Source organism: Megascapheus bottae, chromosome 6, assembly GCF_031878675.1.
Source record: "Megascapheus bottae isolate mThoBot1 chromosome 6, mThoBot2.hap1, whole genome shotgun sequence".
Classification (NCBI taxonomy): Eukaryota; Metazoa; Chordata; class Mammalia; order Rodentia; family Geomyidae; genus Megascapheus; species Megascapheus bottae.
In genome coordinates this window covers 19,736,156-19,757,087 of record NC_143514.1, presented here as the reverse complement: position 1 = coordinate 19,757,087, position 20,932 = coordinate 19,736,156, and positions in this window count along the sequence as shown.

The window sequence follows — 20,932 nt, the reverse complement described above, 5'->3', positions numbered from 1 at the left end:
ATAGGATTACAGGCTTGAGCCACCCTTTTTCAGTTGCCTCTTACACTGTAACAGTGACAACAACTTGTGTCACAAACTCCGAAAACAGGGACTAAGATAATAGTCTGGTAGGCCCAACCAATGCCTGGAACGCTTATCTTTCACCCCTCCCCCAATTCCAAATCTATCTTAGTGTAGGAGATCGGCTAAAGAACTGTTTTCTCAAGAGCTGCAATGTAATGAATCTTCCTCTTTGCTCTTCACTGTGCCTGTTTATTTAGAACATAAGGGTGAATAGCAGGCCCTGATAAGTGGAGCTCCAGTAGTGTGAGGCTAGTAAGGTTAGCTACAGGAAATCATGCTGAATCTCCTAGGCATGCCTTGGGAAACACCCATGAACTCTATCTCCTCCCCGTGCCTGCTATGGCCACCCCTTCTGGCGGGATAATTGATAGTCAGGATTTTTGTTTTTGTGGGTTTTTTTTTGGGGGGGGGCCAATTCTGGGGCTTGAACTCAGGGCCTGGGCACTGTTCTTGGGCACCTTGGCTCAAGGCTAGTACTCTGCCACTTGAGCCACGGCACCCTTTCCTTCCTTCCTTCCTTCCTTCCTTCCTTCCTTCCCTCCCTCCTTGCTCTCTCTTGTTCTCCCCCCCTCCTTCCCTCCCTCCCTCTCTTTTGTGGTCATAGGGCTTAAACTCAGGGCCTGGGCATTGTCCTTAAGCTCTTTTACTTAAGGGCTCCATTACTTTGATCCATAGCACCACTTACGTTTTTCTGGAGTTAACTGATGATAAGAGTCTCGTAGACTTTCCTGCCTGGGCTGGCTTTGAACCATGACCCTCAGATCCCACCCTCCTGAGTACCACAGGTATGAGCCACCCATGCCTGGCTGCCATAGTTCTTTCTAATAAACTTCCCTACCCCTTTCACTGCATTCATACTTGGTTTGAGTTATTCTCTTGCAAGATGTGGGGACTGAGGTTGTTTAGTTGTCTAAATTTCCTAGTTATATATTTGGTGAATTGGTCAGGAAATTAGGCTTTTTCTGGCTTGGACTCTTCAAGTGATTACTAGAGCTCAAGCCTACCATTTCCCTTAACAATGTTTGTCTTTCTCTCTCGGTGCCCCCGCTCTCTCTCTTTCTCTCTGTTAAAACTCCTTGCTTTTCCACTTTATTTTTGTGTGCATGACTTCAAACAATTTTTATTGGAGACATCAAGAATGTGGAATGTGAGATCTTCACCTCTGAGACCATCCCACCATTAACACCAGGAGGGTCGAAAAATTCCAATGTTACCACCACAAATACGGCTCAGGCTTGGGCACTGGCACCCAAGATCCCATCTAACTTATTCTGAACAGCTCAACAGCCTGGTATTCTACTGCTTATGAAGTTGGGAAGGGTAATCCTTCCTCTTTTTCTTTTTTGTTGTTCCTATCTTCCCTAGTGTCATTGATTGAATGATTCATTCTTTGATCCATCTCTTGCAGAGCAGCAGGGCTGATAGGCACAAGCTGAACAAAGGGCTTGTTATGAACTGTATCCTGTGAGCAAGTCTATAAAGCAATAGGGCAAAATGCAGGGCTACCAGACTGGGAAAATACAGAGCCCCCTCCTACAGTGTAGCTGGGCCCAAGCTCTATTAGGGATGGCAGCCTGGCTACAGGGAGAAGGAAGGTTGCCCTCACACCCCAGCAGGAGCACTGATTGAGAACTAGCAGCAAAACTATTTCATTAAGCATGAAAAAAGAGGAAGTGGTGGCACATTCCTGTCAACCACTAATTCCCACCCCCCACCAAGGTGTTAATTGTTCGGGAAGGAAAGTGTTAGTTTATAATAGCCTCAAGGTGGGATCCTGCTCCTAGAGAACTATTTGTTTTCATTGTCTTTTTTTTTTTTTTTTTTTTGTCTCTTGATTCTGCCTTCTGTCTGCTGGGATTACCAAGATTGGCTGGACATCTAGCAGACCTAGATTCAAAACCTGCAACTTGTCACTATTTGGAAGGCTGAGGCAGTCACTTAAGTTCAGAAAGTTCACTTTCCAGGGGCCGGGAGTTTGGCCTAGTGGTTAAAGTGCTTGCCTAGAATGCATGAAGACCCAGGTTCAATTCCTCGGTACCACATACATAGAAAAAAGCCAGAAGTGGTGCTGAGGCTCAAGTGGTAGAGCTCTAGCCTTGAGAAAGTCCAAGGACAGTGCTCAGGCCCTGAGCTCAAGCCCAGGACTGGCAGAAAAAAAAAAAAAAAAGAAAGTTCACTTTCCATAAAATAGAGACATTAATGTCCACCCTAGGATTGTTGTGTGGATTAAAGTAAACATCTGGAAAGGGCCCATCTCAAAATATGTATTCAGACCTGCTGCATCTATGTAAAAAAAAAATTAACAAAGATCACAAGACCCAAATTCCACTGCTAGATACATATCCCCAAAAGTGAGAACAGGGATTCAAATACATATTTGTCTACTCATATTTAGAGCAGCATTGTCTACAAAGCAAAAGGTGGAAGCCTCCATCAATGGATAAATGTGGTATTAACTGGGCACCAGTATGACCCTAGCTATTTAGGAAGCTGAGATCTGAGGAACTAGATTTGAAGCTACCCAGGGCAGGAAAGTTAGTGAGACTCTTATTTCCAATTAACCACCAAAATGTTCAAATGGTAGATTGCCAGCCTTAAGCTAAGGGACAGCACTCAGGCCCTGAGTTCAAGCCCTAGGACTAGCACAAAAAATAAAATGTGGTATAAAGTTATAACTGAGTGTTTTTGGTCTTAAAAAAAGAAGACAATTCTAATACATGGAGTCTGTTTGAACCTTCAGGACATTATGCTAATTGAAGTAAACAGGTCACAAAAAATATATATTGTACAATTTTACCTATATGAGGAGCTTACAAAAGCCAAATTCAGGAAGATTCAGAGTGCTGGTAGGCAAGACCTGAGAGGAGGGGCATTAGAGTTTTATGTTGTGTGTGTGTGTGTGTGTGTGTGTATGTGTGTGTGTGTGTGTGTGTGTTCCTAGGCTTGAACTCAGAACCTGGGTCCTGTCTCTGAACTTTTTTTTTTCTCTCTCAAGGCTCTCAAGTAGAGCCACAGCAAGCCTTAGATCTCAGATCTCAGTAGATAGGATTATAGGCATGAGCTACCCGCACCCAGCTGGGAGTTCAAGTTACTGTTTGGAAGATGAAGAGTTTTGAAAATAAATGGTGGTGATGATTGCACAATGTGAATGTACTTAATGTCACTGGTACACTAAAATAATTAGTACAGTAAATCTGTGTTTTGTATATTTTACTACAATTAAAAACAAGAAAGTTGATCACTGGTAGCTCAGGCCTATAATTCTAGCTACTCAAGAGGTTGAGATCTGAGGATAGTGGTTCAAAACCAGCCCAGCCAGGAAAGTCTGTGAGACTTTTTTTTTCCCCCAGAGCTGAGGACCGAACTCAGGGTCTTGCACTGGCCAGGCAAGTGCTCTTTCTCTGAGTTAAATTCCCAACTTTTTATCTCCAATTAATGATTCTGTGGCCCAAAGTGGTAGCATGCTACCCAGGCCCCCAGTTCACACCCCATGACTGACCTAAATAAATAAATAATAAATAAATGGTGTTTTTTATTATCTTCTTCAAGCAGGAAAGGACTATCAACTTGTCTTTAGGAAAGTGGACGAAGGAAAACTTGCTGTGATCCTTCTTAAAGGATGCCAGCCCCGAGCTGGCAGCCGATCAGACTCCTAGAGGGGGGATTGATTAACAATCTGGTCTAGATATCTATATATCAAGCTCATTGGAAGGAGCTGGCTGTGGTGCTGAGCTGGGCAGACGGAGTGGGAGGCTGATTGTATCTATACTCACTGCTCACCAGGCAAGGTGCTAACCAGATGCTGGGCATACAAATGAAAGTTTCTGTCCTCGAGGAATTTGCAGCCACCTTTTACCCTCAGTTACCAGCCAACCAGCCTTCACTGTGGACATGGCCAAGAGAAGAAAGAAGAGGAGCTTGCAATTATCAGCCAGAGATCAGGACCAAGAAAGATTTGTTCAGGGCCCCTAGAAGACCTGACTCTTGAGGCTAATGCAAATATTTTCTTACCAATAGGAATGCCCCTGTGTTCAGCCCTTGATGAGCTGTCAGATTTGGCTGCCAGAATCGTCACTGCACTGGAGTTGCCAAGGCAGGACTGGGAGCCCTGTCTGGGACACCACTTCAGAAAGGATTGCTTTGGTTAACATCTCCTTGGCATCACTGGCTCCAAGAACTGGGGTCACCCAAAGAATCTGAGTTTCTGAAGATGGATCTCATCTTTCCCTTCCTTCCTTCCTTCATTTGCTTATGAATGTTTGCATGCATGTGTATATGTATGTGTGTATGCAGGTATGTGCCCAGTACTGGGACTTGAACTTAAGGCCTTGTACTTTTTGTTCAAGGCTGGCACTCTACCACTTGAGCCATACCTCCACTTCTGGATGTTTGATTGTTAATTGAAGATAAGAATTCCATGGGCCTTTCTGCCTCTCCTGGCTTTGAACCATGATCCACAGATCTCAGCGTCTTGAGCAGTTAGGATTACAGTTGTGAGCCACTAGTGTCTGGTTAGTCTCATCTTCCTTATATCTTCCACCACCAAGCCTGCAGCTGGTAGGGATCCCATTTGAAATATGGATGACAGTACAAACATAAGGTCCTGATTCCAAACAAGTGCTTTTTATTCACTCAACATTTATTGAACCCCTGCTTTAAACTAGCAAATTAATAATTTAGTTTTCATTTCCAAACTGGATAGGAGACAGAAATCTAAGTGTAATTTCAAAAAAAATCAAGATATGAGCTTCATATAGATAAATTATGAGCATGAGTTAAGGGATTTTTTGTTGTTGTTGTTGAATTTGTTAAACAACAAGGGAATCAATAAGAAAATAAGTTTGACTCAAAAAACAGTTGAGGAACTAAGGTTTAAAGAATAGACATAACAAGCAAGGCATGGCGGCTCATGCCTATAACCCTAGCTACTCAGGCTGAGATCAGGGATCTTGGTTGAAAGCCAGCCCAGACACTAAAGAATGCGAGACTCTTATTGCCAATTAATGACTAGAAAATGGAAGTAGGGCTGTGGCTCAAGGGGTAAGGCGGTAGCCTTCAGCTGAAGAGCTCAGGGACAACACCCAGGCCCAGGGGTAGGGCAGAGGCCATGAGCTGAAGAGTTTAGGGACAGCTCCCAGGTCCAGAGTTCAAGCCCCATGACTCACACACACATACACACACAAAAATAGAATGGACATAGCAAGCTGCCATGGTGATGCATGTCCATAATCTTAGCTATAGAAAAGGAGGTAGAAATAGGACCCTATCTGGAAAACAAACTAAAAGCAAAATGGCTGGGAGTATGGCACAAGTGGTATAGTGATTTCCTAGCAAGTCTGAGACCCTTAGTTGTTCAATCCATAGTACTATCCCAATCTCCCTTTCCCCTACAAAAAAAAGTTAGATACACTCCCCCCCCCAAAAAAAAAGAGCCAACCACTCGTAGCTCACCTATAATCCTAGCTACTCAGGAGGCTGAGATCTGAAGATTACCATTTGAAACCATCTTGGGCATCAGACTCTTATCCCCAATTAATCACCAGAAAATTGGAAGTGACACTGTGGTTCAAAGTGGTAGAGCACCAGCCTTAAGCAGGAAAAGCTCAGGAACAGCACCCAGGTCGTGAGTTCAAACCCCACAACCTGTACTACCACCATCAACAAAAACAGATAGGCAAGAAAACTGGGGTTATCTTTTGAACTGGACAGAAATCACCTGATCTCTATCAGACCCAACAAACAAACAATAAAAGTACAACTTAATATAACTTCAGAATCTGGGATCCTAATAGAAACAACTGCCAAGAACCAATGGCTCATTCTGGTAACCTTTAACTACTCAGGAGACTGAGATCTGAGGATCATAGTTCAAAGCCAGCCCAAACAGTAAAGTCCATGAGACTCTTATTTCCAACTAACCACCAAAAAGCTAAAGGTGCAGCTGTGATTCAAGCATTAGAGAGCTAACCTTGAGGAAGAAAGAAAAAAGTAGCTCAGGGACAGCACCCAGACCCTGAGTTCAAGCCTCAGGACCAATATACATAATGACAAAACTAATAACAGTGGATGATGCTTTCTAGAGCAGCAGTTTATAGGAATGGGCAAATATATGGTCCAAGAATCATGTAAGCCCAAGACTCATCTAAGGACCACAAAATCATTCAGTATGTGATGGGACAGACCCATGTTTCTCATATGCTTCTCATTGGCTAACCGTGGCCCATTTGCCACTATCAATTAACTTTGTATGGCCTTTGAGTGATATCAAAACTTCCAATAGCCTTTGGCAGTAGAAAGATTCTTTACCCCTGCTAGGTATATAGCACGAGCCATGTGTGTACTTTCATTGCTTCTAGCCATATAAAGAAAAAATCTAACAGACAAAATTAATTTTAATAGTATACGTTAACCCAACTGTCTGCATTGAGTGTTCAATATCTAGGAATTGCAGTTCCAGAGAATTAAATAATCTTAGTGGAAATTCCAAATGAATATAAAGGAACATTGTCCTCTCTTGACCTCATCTCTACTTTAGTGCATCCTTCCTAACATGTCCATATAGGTCCCCGTAGATCTAGCTGGCTAAGGCTACAAGGAAATTTAGTTCATACTGTGACCCATAATGGAATTTGCACAATGCAGTTGAGCAAACCTTCTAGTGAGATGAATGCTCTTGAGAAGGCATGTCCAGTTCTGTTCAGATGGGAAGGAGAAGTATATCAGAAAAGACTGTTGAGGATAAATAGGGCACTAGACAGAGGAAGTAGAGAAATGATATCCCAAGCACAAGGACATGTGAGCCCTAAACAGGAAAAGGTACAAATTCAAAGAATACTGATATGGCTGGACACCAGTGGCTCATACATAGAATCTTAGTGACTCAGGAAGCTGAGATCTGAGGACTGCTGTTCAAAGTCAACCCAGACAGGAGACCTCATAATATTCTTTTTGTTGTTGCTGGTTGGCTGTAAGGCTTGAACTCAGGGCCTGACCACAGTCCCTGAGCTTTTTTGCTCAAGACTCTACCTCGTTGAGCCAGAACGCCACTTCCAGTTTTCTAGTGGTTAATTGGAGATAAGGGTCTCATGGTCTTTCTTGCCTGGGCTGGCTTTGAACCACAATCCTCAGATCTCAGCCTTCTGAGTAGCTAAGTTTACAGAGGAGAGTCACCAGCACCTGGCATCGTTAGACTCTTATTTCTGATTAACCACCAAAAAAAGCTGGGAGTGGAGTTGTACCTAGATTCAAGCCCTAAATTCAAGCCCAAGGACTGGCATAGAAAAAGCAATTACTGATGTGAGTGTGTTTTTTTAGAATAAGATGTGTGAGAAGGGAGAACCGGAGACCAGCTGAGGCTGGAAGTCAGGCTGGGGACCAGATGTATCTGGTGATTCACCTCATTTGCATGTAGAAATAAATGGGAATGACCACCACACAGGGTGATTGCAGGACACTCTCTCGGTGGTGTTTCTCCCATTAGCTAACTCCTTCCAGGAGCTGTGAGGCCCATGGCTGGTAGAATGCTCCAACTCCCTGCCCTCTCATTACCCCAGTTGTGAATGGGAAGGGAGTTTGTGTCATGGTTGGTAGCTAAAAATATTTTCTGGACATCAAGTGACAGAGGTGATGCCCAGATCTAGGATGAAGAAAGCATTGATGGGGGGGACAAGTGGTTTCTGAGGTCATGACAGAATAAAGTCCCCTGGGATCTAAGGAGACGGATGAGGTATGGATTGGTGGCTTAGTACCCGATACTCTGACAGATTTTGGGTCAGACTTATGTGAGATAAGAGAAGCCCAGCCTGGCATTAACTCAGACACTGGTCAAGTGAGGCAAGAAAGGGCACAACTGAACTATTTTCATGCCCATCATCTGGATAGAGATAAGAGCTGGCTTTGATTTCTCTTGCCCTTTATATCCAGAAAGAAAAAGAGTCCTCGGCAAGCATTCTCTAAGATGCTGGTCTAAGACTTCTGCAAGCAGCAGGGCAAACTAGAGAAGGTAAGGGTGAAGCAGAACCAGAGTACAAAGCCCTCAGAACTACTCTGAAGCATCCTTTGCGATCTCCTAACCCATCAAGTTCAGGAAGAGGAAACTGCCTTGTTTTACTTCAAGTTTCTAATCCTTTCAAAAACACACAAGCTTCTCGGGTTTTTTATTGTTTGTTTCTGGGTTGTTTTTTTTTTTCCAGTCTTGGGGTTTGAACTCAGGGCCTGGGCACTGTTCCTGAGCTTGCTCAAGGCTAGAATTCTACCACCTGAGCTTCAGCACCTCTTCTGGCTTTTTCTTTATATAGTACTGAGGAACTGAACCCAGGGCATCATGCATGACAGGCAAACACTCTACCACTAAACCACATTCCCAGTCTACAACAAGCTTATCTATCTACTAGCCCAAAGCTGCTGGGAAGGGGAGTTGGCAGTGTAGGGAAGTGATTTCAGAATGTTCTGCAAGTAAATCCACATCTCTGGCTGGTACATACATGAATGTGTGTATAGTAAGGGCTAAGAGGTCTTCTATCATCTCCACTCCCAGAGAGATTCCCTTCCCTCCCCGCTCTCCCCTCCCTCCCCATGCTGAGGCTTGAATTCAGTGCCTGGGCCTGGCTGCTGTTCCTTAGCACTATTTGCTCAAGGTTGGTACTCTAAAACTTGGGCCACAGCTCCACTCCTGGCTTTTTTTTTTTCTCTAGTTAATTGGAGATAAGAGTCTTATGGACATTTCTGCCAGGGCTGGATTCAAGCTGTGATCTTCAGATCTCACCCTCCTGAGTAGCTAAGGCTGGCAGGTTTTTAAGTCACCAGTCTGGGAGGCAGCAGACTGAGGCTTCTGTTCACAGTTGGAGCTTTATCTTCACCATATGTAGACCTAACCACCCAGCAGAAACAGGGGAGTTCTGATGTAATCTCCTTGGAAATAAGGCTTCACCCTGCTTCTACTGCTACACGTTTTTCCCCCCATAAAGGAATCACTGCTGATCTTCGTGTGAATGCTTTGTGATGACAGGGAGAGGAGAGAAAACCAGCGCCTGGAGCAGCAGCGGCCACTGAGTTGGAACTCAGGGAATGGAGCCAGGCCTGCCAGCTTCCAGCCCTGTGTTGAGAAATGAGCTTCACAAAATGTCAAATAGTTGGTTAAAGCCCAAATCCAGGGTGATAGCCAGCTATGTTTGAAATATCAGATACAAGTTGCATTGCCTCTGCCGTGTAAGCCACAAGCCACCAGCACTTACTCTGAGACTTCTGGCAGCTTACTCCATGTCCTTCCATCTCGTGCCAGACCTAAACCACCCACCCCAAACCTCAGTGGAGGAGGAGGCTGTGGGTGACTAGACTTTCTCCTCAGTTTGGATTTGCTCAAATCTAAATCAAATTCATCCATAAAAGAAGGGAGGAACCAAGGACATGAAGCTTTAAGAAGCATCAGGTACTGAGTTCAATAGGACCTCATCTGAGCCTATAAGAACCTGTAACGGTAGACTGCATTATAAACAGTTAAAGCTTGGCCAAGCTAAGCCAGTTTCCAAAGATTCTCCAGCCAGACTAGAGCTCAGGACTCCCAGTTCCTGTTTATATTCAGCCTCAAATATAGCCAACCTGATCACTGGAAAATCAATGATGGGTCAAAAGCCCATGGTGAGAACTTCTCATCAGCTCTGACTGAAAAGCAGCAGTCAGGACTGGCCAGCTCCAGCTGTCTTCTTCATAGCCCATGCAGGCCTAATGGCTAACTTCTCACTGAAAGTTCTTTATAGGATAGTACAGTGGAGATGAACACCTCCAAGTCTCTGAGGAAACTCCGGATCCCACCCCCCGGAGAAAGTACATTTACATAGATACATATATAATCATGGTTACAACTGGAGGAAGTTCATAGATTCTGAGAGCCGGTAAATTCTTGTGGAAGATCTCCAGCGGACTTGCGTAGAGAAAGAGAGAATATTAGTGGAAGGAAATGCCACTGGTCAAGCTGAGCAGGAAGATAAGTGCACAGAGTCACTTGGACCAGGGACCTGTGCAAAGCTCAGGAGCCCTGGAACCTTCCAGGGTAAAGCATGTTGGTATCACGTGAGATCACTCAAAGGCCCATGAAGCTCTGGAGGCCAGAGAGAGGCAATGTCCTCGACCAGCCCTGACCCATTCTGGATCTAGGGTTTGCCCTTATAAGGGAGGGAGTACACCACTCCACAGCCCACCTGCCTATATCTCCATTGAGACTTTGTTCCCTGAAACCAGAATAAAAATTCAGACAGGTCTTGATTTTTTATTTTGTGCACATAGTGGGGCTTGAACTCTGAGTTCTGTCCCTGAGCTTTCTTTGCCCAAGGCTGGCACTCTACTACTTCTAGCTTTTTGGTGGTTAACTGGAGATGAGTCTCACAGACGTTTCTGTCTAGACTGGCTTCATATCACAATCCTTAGATCTCAGTCTCCTGAGTAGCTTATAGGCATGAGCCACTGATACCCAACATAGTCTTGTTCTTAACCTTTCAACCTGCCCTAGACAGGTGGCATCAGGCGTCAGCCAGCCAGTTTAAAATAATGATTGCATAAGGAAAACATTCTCAGAAAGAGAAGTTTTAGCAATCCATGTTACACTGGTGGACATATCTTCCAGCTGACCACCTCCTGAGGTGAAGTGATCCAGTCTCCCTGGAATTGTCACCTCTGTGGTTCTTTCACACACTCGCTCAGCAGACACCCAAACACAGCCTGTAGGATTTGCCCAGCTGTTCTATTTCCAGCTGGTCAAGTTCATTTTAGGCCCCACAGCCTTGGCCCTCCAAGGCAGAGCTCCTCCTTTTGCTCATGCCTTTCCATTCTTTTTCTTATACTCTTCCTGTTCCTCTCTCTCCCCCATTCTTCCCTTCTCTTCCACCCCACTCCTGTTTCCTCTCTTCCTCCTCTTGAAACTCCTGTTGGGTTAGTCAGCTTCCTGTCACTACAACAAAAAACTGGACAAATCAACTTAAAAGGAAGAAATAAACCAGGTGCCAATGGCTCATACCTATAATTATCTGTTACCCAAGAGGCTGAGATCTGAGGATTTCAGTTGAAAGCCAGCCAGGGTAGGAGAGTCCATGTGATTCTTACCTTCAATTCAGCACCAAAAAAATAATAAAAAAAAATCCAGAAGCAGAACTAAAGCTCAAATGGTAGAGCACAAGCCTTGAGCCAAAAAAATCTCAGGGTCAGTGGTCAGGTCCTGAGTGCAAGCCCTAGTACCAGCAAACACACACACACACACACACACACACACACACACACACACACACACACACGTCAGGAGTTCCTGGAACTTCCTGCTGTGGATGTCAGGTCTGTCACTACCCTTGGCTGGTTTTCTAGCTACACATTGGTCTAGAGTGTGAACCTTAGCCAGTTGCCACTGGCCAGATAGTGTTTGAAATGTTCCACTGCCGTCCATTTCTTTTGACAAGATCTATAGGAGATGTATGATTAATCCCACAGAGGCAGGACCAGACTCAGAGACATTCAGTCATTTGTCCAAGGTCACACAGTTCACGATCAAGTCAGTGGCAGTCTAAATCAGCTGTCCGTGGGCAGTTGTTGAGTGAGCCTCCAGCTTCTACTGCACTTATGTCTAGTCATAGAGCCAGTGGTAGGAACACAGGGCCAGAGCCAGCCAAAATGCATTCAGGCCCAAGTCAGCCAGTGAAATCTACCAGCAGCTCCAGTCAACTTCTCTGTGCCTTGCTTTTCCTCTCTGCAAATGCAACGATGAAAAGAGTCCTGACCTACTAGGATCTTACCACAGATTGATCTATGTTTGAACACTTAGACCTGCCCTAAATCCTCACTCAGAGATAGCCTCTGTGACATAAGGCACCTGTTCTCTGACTCTGCACACCACCCAAGTGTCTGGGAGAGACCAGAAGAATGTGATCTCCCCGTCACCTCAGGGACCACTGTAGAGGCGTAGAGCACCAGGCAGCCACCGGCTCATTTAATGTTTGCACCATTCTCCCTATTTCTCAGTGCGTAGGCTGAACTCTTGTAATGTCATGGACCTGGCCTGAACCCCGATGGGGATCCATGCTTCTCCTTCTCTAACTCACTTGTATTATAGGAATTTTGTTCAGGAGCATAAACTAGTACCTACCCAGTACTGGGAGAGCTGGGAATGGCATGAAGCTCACAGATCACCCTTCACAGGGAAGAAAAGGGCCCAGGACCACAGACCCTTGGCTTTACCTAGTTGATTCTAGTGCAAGTCTGAAGCCAGAATGAAAGGCTCAGCTGTTTGGACCTGGGAGAACTGAGGCAGGGGCCCAGGGGCTATGAATAAATAATAGGTGGAAACTTGGTGGGGGTAAAAGAAGAGAAAGGATCTTTTAGACATGGGTGACTTCTAATTTCACTTTTGTGTTGTATTTGTTGTTTTTACAATACTGGGGATCAAACCCAAGACTTCATGCATGTTAGACAAGTATTTTACCACTGAGCTACTTCCCTAGACCCTGAATTTGCTTTATCAGTGCAGGCCAGAATTCCTCATACAGCCCTATCCTCTAGCATGACTTGCAAGAAAACTGCCCACCCCTACAACACTACTGGACATTGGTGACTCACAGGCTGAGATCTGAGGATCATGGTTCAAAGCCAGCTCAGGCAGGAGAGTCAGTGAGATTGGCTGTAGCTCAAGCAGTAGAGTGCTAACCTTGAGCACAAAAGCTCAGGCACAGTGTCCAGGGCTTGAATTCAAGTCCCAGGACTGACAAAATAATAATAATAATAATAATAATAATAATAATAATTGTTAAATAAATAATTTTTAAAATTTATCCTGCTTAGAGAGCCCTGATATTAGGACTTCTGTAACAGAAAATAAGGTTTTCATTCTGTAAATTGACAGGACTTGCAAGCTTATCTATTGGGAAATAAAACAGATTTTTGTTGTTGTTAATGATATACAGATTAGAAGATAAAGCGAAGAGAGCAGAAAAATCTTTGAAGTGTGGTGGGGGTGGGAGGGCAGGGAGGCACAGAAAGTAGGTAGTCCTTAAAAGGAGGCACCTGACTGGAGTAGGAAAGTTTGAGAAATAAGAGACTAAATCATAGTGATCAACATTTCATTCAGCTTGTCATAATCCTGCCCTGAGGTCCAGAGGGAGAATGGTCACCGAGGAACGTTTCTACCTCCCCAGTTCTCTCCCCATCCAGCCCCAGGAACTTTGGGAGGCTAGTTGCATCTCTAGTAGGATCCTAAGAGAAATGAGATCCCTAGCTGATTTGCTTTGGGTACAAACAGAATTGCTTCCTCAGGGAGAGGGAGGTGTTACAGCCACACTGGAATGTCAGGTGTGGGGGAGGGACTGCATGACTACGATTCCCTTTGCCAGGGCTACTCCATGCACCCAGGTAATTGACGGACCAGCAGTGGCCTGAGGAGGACAAAGGACTCCAGCAGCAGCTTCTCCTGGGTGGTGGTGGTGGCCGTGGCACACCTCCATTCTCCATGACAACTGGGGAGCCGCCACAGCCACCCCAGGGAAGCCACCATGGCAACAGCCACAGAGGAGAAGCTAGGAGCCTCTGAGCCTCTTGGCCTCCTGGGCTTGCCTTGTGGTCTTCCCCAGGGCTGGGCCTGGGCCACAGGGAGAGGAGACAGAAGTCCAGATCTCTCCATCTCAGCCTGCCAGACCTCTAGGTCCCAGAACCTCAAGGGAAGTACACTGGATAAAGAATTTGAAGTTGTAACTGGGCCTAAGGCCTATATATGATGGCTAGAGGAGAGAGGGACTAATGGGTAGCCAGAACAGATAAGAAAGCCTGCTAAGAAATCCTGGTCTCGGATCCGGAAGACACATCCATAGCTCCAGAGTCTGTGAGTCAGAATTCAGAACGCCCCTCGAGGCAGAGGGCCTAGGAGCCTTGCTGTCCCACCTGAGACCTGAGCAACTGGGGAAAGAATAGAAGGGGTGTTAGTGGAACTGACTAGGGGTGGATATGGGCCAAGGCAATGGACTCCCCCAAGTTCCTCCTAACTACTCCACAGCCTCGGCTCCCACCCTCCTTCCTTTCATTAACTCCTTCCTCCTTCCTTCCTTTTCCTCCATCCTTCTTTACCACCATTTCTCCATTCACTGAAACTTTTCACTGAGCATTTACTATGCATGGAGTGTGAAGCCAGGCCCTGAAAGAGGAGCCAGGATGAGTCAGCACCCTTACCCTTGAGCAGCCTGCAAGGGGGAGGAGGGGGAATGTGACAAGAACCAAAAAAAGACCAGATGGAAATGGTGAGTTCTGTAGAGGAGAGAGGAAGAACTGTGCGACTCTTTCTCCCCCCTCCCCTTCCCTCTCTCTCTCTGCCTTGCTCATTATTCTGACAGTTTTTCAGGCCGGAAATACATAATGTAAAGAGAAGAGCTTCCACATTGTTCCCCAAGGACTCCCAGGAATGCCCTAGAAGCGAAGTGTACAAGCCAGCTGGAAGCATCTTGAGAGGGGTAAGAAAGGACTGAGTTCAGTTGCTCTGGGCCAGGCCTACCCTCTGCCCAGTCACTCATTCATAAAATATGGACAAATGGATTGAGTGGCTAGCACTGTGCTAGGTCCAAGCAATTCACAAAGAAGATAGCAATAAACAAGCAGACATACTACAAGGAAAGCCAGCAGGCTGTGATGATAGGAAATGTTAGGTCCTGTTAGAGTCCAGGAGCAGTTTCCATCCTCTCAGACCTTTGAAGAGTAAAAAGGCAGAAAAGTGTTTAAAGTAAATGAGTAAGTTTATTTGAAGGTGAATGGAGAGGCATGAAGGAAAGTAGACAAAATCAGCAGACTCTCCTCCAAGTGAGGAGGAAACCTCCCTATCACCGCATGAGGCAAAGTCCAAGGCTTGTTCCTGCTGGATATTTGGCCCTTAGGCTTCTTCTTCTTGGGGTACGTACCTTTGGTTTGACTTATTAAACAGTGGTCACTCTGGTCACTCTCATCTCCAAATAACCATGCCCTGCTAGCCCCCCCCCAAAAAGGGGGGGGAAAGTTAAAATGGATGCTGGTGGCTCATGCCTGTAATCGTAGCTACTCTGGAGGCCAAGATCATGATTCAAAGCTAGATCAGGCAGGTAAGTCTGTGAAACTCTTGTCTCCAATTAACCACCAAAGAACTAGAAGTAGAGCCGTGTCTCAGGGACAATGCCCAGACCCTGAGTTCAAGTCCTAGGACCTACCAAAAAGAAAAAGAAACAGAAAAAGCTAGAAGTAGAGCTGTTGCTCAAATGGTAGAAAGAGGTAGCTAGCCTTGAGCAGGACAGTTAAGGAACAATGCCAAGAATCTGTATCTAAAGTTCTGTACTGGACCAAAAGCTAAAACAAACAAAACAACAATAACAAACAAACGAACAAACAAACCCAAAAGCTAAGCTAAGAGAATGGGCTAGAGGGAGGGAATAGAAAAGCATTTGCAAAAGTAGTCAGGGGTACTGAGCTAAAGAGCTGACAGCTAAAGGGAAAACCAGCTGCAGGAAGGTCTGGAATCTGTGGAGGCTGATAGGGCTCTCAGGCCCCCTGAGGAGTTGGGACTTTATTGCAAATGCATTGGGAAAGCACCACTCAGAGTTTTAAGCAACGGCAACCTGATCCAGGGTCCATTTTAAGCAGCTCTCTGGTGGTTGGGTGGAGACTTGGTGATGGAAGTGCAGAGGGGATTCTGGGAGGAAACTCTTGTATGTCTGGTGTGTGTGTGTGTGTGTGTGTGTGTGTGTGTGTAGAATGGAACTTCGCTGATGGAGAAAAGAAAGCCAATGAATATTTGAAGTTTACTTCAGAGCCAGGAATGTTGAACTGGTAACTGAGCTGGCAAAAAAAGAATATAAAAAAGGATGGGGAGGGTTCCCTCACCATGGACAATGCATACTTTCAGACAGGTGCAGTTTTTCCAAAAATTGCTCCAAGGCAGGGACTTCCAAAAATGGCCTTGGGATGCATGTGTATTAGGTAGACCATGGAGGTGGCTTCGGGTTGTGAAAACAATGCAGATTCCAAACAGGTCAGCTGACCAGCATTGGGGTATGAGAACAATGCAGATTCCCATCAGTAGCCCAGGTGAAGAGGAGCAGAAGGATGAAAGCAGGGGACAAGCCACCATGGTGGGCCCAGGCAGGCAGAGGTGGTGAGCATGGCCAGTGGAGGGCTTGTGTCTTTGGGCCAACTATTCTATACACCAAGCAAACAGGGCAACACCTGGAATGGGGGAGAAACTGTGTGTGTGCTTGTGGGAGGAATGAATGAAGCTGACAGGAGATCTGTAGAGTAGAACAAGATATGTGGGTGTCACCAGGCCCTAGAAATGTTGATAAGAGTTGGCATGGCTGAGGTTACCCCAGGATGAGCAAATGGAGAAAGGGAACCCCACCCACCAGCAGTAACCAGGGATTGCTGCATTAGGAAGCAGGCAATGTAACTCAGCCATAAGAAGGCCCAAGCTCTTTCAGATTATGCGGCCTCAGCATGGTCTAGGCAGGTAGGCAGAGACTTGAGTGGGATAATTGCAATGGAAGCATCCATGAGAGAGCCAGGTTCCCAGAGTTCCTGGCAGCCCTCTGCAGGGAGGCATCCTGTCCTGGTTTGGGTGTGGTGACTGCATCCCCAGAGGACTCAGCCAGCTTGTGGATGGATTCAAGAGTGAAATCTTCCACCCAGATCCTGGGAGGGGAGGGGCTGATTCACATGGAAATGTGAGCCCAGCTCATGCCTGTAATGCTAGCCTAGCTACTCTGGAAATTGAGATCTGAGGACTAAGGTTCAAAGCCCAAACAGACAATTTCCAATTAACCAGCAAATCACTAGAATAGAGGTGTGGCTCAAGTAGTAGAGTGCTGGCCTTGAATGGAACAAGCTATGCAAGACTACAAAGCCCTGAGTATGACATTGAGAGAGAAAGGGAGAGAGAGGGAGAGAAATGAAGAGAGATAGACTTAAGCCCAGGGTGCCAGTCACTGTAGACTGGAAGTGTCACAGATGTCCTTTTGTCCTGCTCTACATCTGTGATGGGTAGGCAGGAGAATGAGTCTAGCATGGAATTCTACTCTGGTGTTAAGGAATTTGGAAAATTCCCTTTGGAAATTGAGTTCATGTAAGCCTGCTTGGAAGTTCTAGGTTCTGGTTTCTAGATCTGCCTTCATCATTTTTTTTTTCCAGTTCTGGGCTTGATCTCAGGACCTGAGCACTGTCCTTAGACATTTCTCAAGGCTAGAGCTCTACCACTTGAGCCTCAGCACCACTTCTGTTTTTTTCTATGTATGTGATATGGACGAATCGAACCTGGATCTTCGTGCATGCTAGGTGGCAGGCACTCTACCACTAGGCCAAACTCCTGGCTCCATCACTAACTGGATATGTGATACCAGAAGAGCCAGTGCTTCATGGGAGGAGGTCTGCTGGTGGTGGTGGTGGTCATGGAACTTACTCAGAGCTTAAGCATTGTCCCTGAGCTCTGTTGCTCAAGGCTAGTGCTCTACCACATTGAACCACAGATTCACTACTTCTACCACCTTTTATGCTCAGCAGAAATTCTTCCCACAAACCTCTGTCTTAGCATGCTGCTGCTATCTCTCCAAACACATCCAGGGACGGGTGTTTCCCATGCCCAGTTCACTTTGGTAGTTTGTTAGAAAGCTTCTCCGTTTCTAAAGGCCTGGTGGACCACACCCGACGACCACAGTGCCACCTCCAGACAGTGTAATGGTGAGGGGACCTCCTTGTTGATTTGATATGGGCTGTATCCCAACATCTTGCATGAAATTTGCACTAGCAAAGAAAGCAATTAAGTTCTTTATTTGAACCCAATTTAGATGTCCAAAATCCCTCCCTCCCTCCCCCCCTCCCTTCCTTCCTCCCTTTCCAGACCTGGGGCTTGAACTCAGGGCCTGTGAACTATCCCTTAGCTTTTTTTCCCTCAAGGTTGTCATGCTACCACTTGAGTCACAGCTCTACTTCTGGCTTTTTGGTGGCTAACTGGAGAAAAGAGTCTCATGGACTCCCTTGTCTGAACTGGCTTTTAATTGTGATCCTCAGATCTCTGCCTCCTGAGTAGCTAGAATTACAGCCATGAGCCACCAGTTCCCAACTAGATGACATTTCTATCAGAATCAAAACCCTCTCCCCATGGCTTCCTTTATATACTTGAAGATGGAGATCAGGTTTCTACCCAGTCTTCTCCAGCTTCTTTGGTCCTCCAACAACTTGGTTTCTAGACTAGTCCTGCCTGGCCCGTATTCTGTGTGTCAGAGAATGAATTCAGTGGCATTGTACTGAATGTCAACAACTGTTCATTAATGGCACCTAAGACATTCCGTGTGTGTGTGTGTGTGTGTGTGTGTGTGTGTGTGTGTGTGTGTGTGTGTAATGCTTCAGGGGAGGCACATACATATCAAAGAATGGGTTAAATTGCTCACTTCTTCTAGCCCTGATTTTTTTAAATCTATATGAGAGAAGAAACGCTTTTGCTGTAAGAATCAATTGAGTGAAAAATGAAGAACATTAAAAGCACAAATTCCCATTATAGAGTTTATGCCTTTCGATTCTTGTTCAGTTTAGACACTGGTCAGGCTTGATTCACAGAGTCAGATGATGTGGGTCTGAATCCCAGCTTCGTCACTGACTGGTTGTGTAGCTTTGGAGAAATGGTCTGCAATGCTGTGGTGCATTTTTTCCCATTAGAAAACAAAGATGAAAACCAATTCGTTCATGTTATTTGGAATGTACTCTCTCTGCATTAAATGTATCGTCTGAAATTTATTGTATATACTGGTTATTTGGACTTATCCCCACTTTTACTCCTTCCAATGGAGATAAGGGCTTCACTGAAATGAGGCTAATTTATAGCACTGGTTTTGGAAAATAAGGCATCACACAAAAACGGGGCGCTCCTCCCATTCCCCCACGTTTACGACAATGACTGTGTGCTCAGCAGTGACTGCAAGCTTTGTTGGAACTAACTCACTTCATTACCCAGCAGCTCTGCAGGGCAGATGCTATTGTGCCTCTCTTTTTAAAGATGACGAAGGGCGGTTCAGTAAGGTTAAACATCACTCGGCGCAAGCGGCTCATGTCTAGCTACTCTGGAAGTTGACATCTGAGGATGCCATTTGGAAACTTGCCCGAGCAGACAATATGGGGAGACTCTTATCTCCCACTAAACACCAAGAAGCCAGCAGTGAATGTACAGCTGAAGGGTTAAGAGTGCTGACCGTGAGCAAAAACTAAGAGAGAGGGCCAGGAGCATGGCCTAGTGGAAGCATCCTCACCTAGCATGCATGAAGCCCTTGGTTTGATTCCCTGGAACCACATACACAGAAAAAGCCAGAAGTGGTGCTGTGGCTCAAGTGGCAGAATTCTAGCCTTGAGCAAAAAGTGTCCAAGGACAGTGCCCAGGCCTTGAGTTCAAGCCCCAGGACTGGCAAGAGAGGGGGGGGGGGAGGGAGAGAAGAGAAAAAGAGAGGGAGAGAGAGAGACAGAGACAGAGACAGAGAGAGAGAGAGAGAGAGAGAGAGAGAGAGAGAGAGAGAGAGAGAGAGAGAGAGAGAGAGAGAGAGAGAGAGAAAGAGAGAGAGAGAGAGAGAGAAAGAGAGAGAGACCCCTTTGCTTTCAGTTCAAGTCCCAGTACTAGCACAAGAAAGAAAGGAAGTGGGGGAGGGAAGGAAGAAAGGAAGAAAAGGGAAGGAAAGAGAAGGGAAAAGGAAGATTAAGGAAAGGTTAAACACCATAACTAGACAGTGATGGAGCTATCCCAGAAGTGAAGGTGTGGCTCAAGTGGCAGAGCGCCAGCCTTGAGTGAAAAAGCCAAGCAAGACTACAAGGTCCTGAGTTCAAGCTCTAGTGCTAGCACACACACACACACACACACACACACACACACATATGATCCTGAACACCAGTGTCCTTTTTTTACATGGTTCCCCAATTTGGACCCAACTTCAGCTCAGCCCAGCAAAACCTGAGCACAGCTTCCTTGAGAGCAAGGCTGCTGTCTCTGGGAGGAGAGGTGGGTGACCCCCTCTCTTCTCACCCAGCTCTGTCTTTGTCCTCTCCAATGATCTGAGGTTGATGCTTCCCCCTTCCACTTGGCCTCCAGTATCCCCCAGGCTGTTTGCTGGAGTCTCAGCCCCTAACCATGAAATGATTCCACACTTATCTACGAAAAAGCAAAGAAGAATAACAACAACAACAAAATAAAAACAACCAACCATTTTGGATGTGGGCTCTGATGCGTAATATCATTAGGGATCCAGCAGTGCATCCCATCCCATTATCGCCTGGCTGAGCCAGCCTAGCTGCAAATGGCTTTCTTCTGGGAGGGGGGAGCACAGCCCTATCTGCCCTCCAGTTGGAGGAGAGATTTTATCTGTAATTGACAACTGGCTGCCTGCCACCACCCTGCCTCTGCTGCTGGCTCAGGCTCCCAACTGGTTTTCCACTGTTGAGTTCAGTAACAGGCATCCCATTGCTTTTTCTCTCTCTGCAGAAGGCCCTGTGGTCCTCGTGCTACTCTTGTGTGCTCCCTAGATGGCTCTGGGTGTGCTTGTGGACCAAATTTGTGTGACTAGACATGGAGATCTGAGAAATCTGTGGAGAAAAACCTGAGAGCTGCAGGCCAGGGCAAGGAGGAAACTGACCCTTATTGTACAGCCGTTGCACATCACGTACACACCACAGGGCCCTATTCTCACAATGCTTCCAGAATAGGTATTATCCAAATCCCCTCAAGGGACTGTCTCAGCCAGAAAATGGCAGATAAAGACAAAGCAGAGGCTCGTGTGACTCAGTTTATGCCCGTAGTAAGAGCAAGGAAGAAGGTAACAAAGAGGCGAGACCAACCTGTAGCTATATCATTTGTAATACTTAC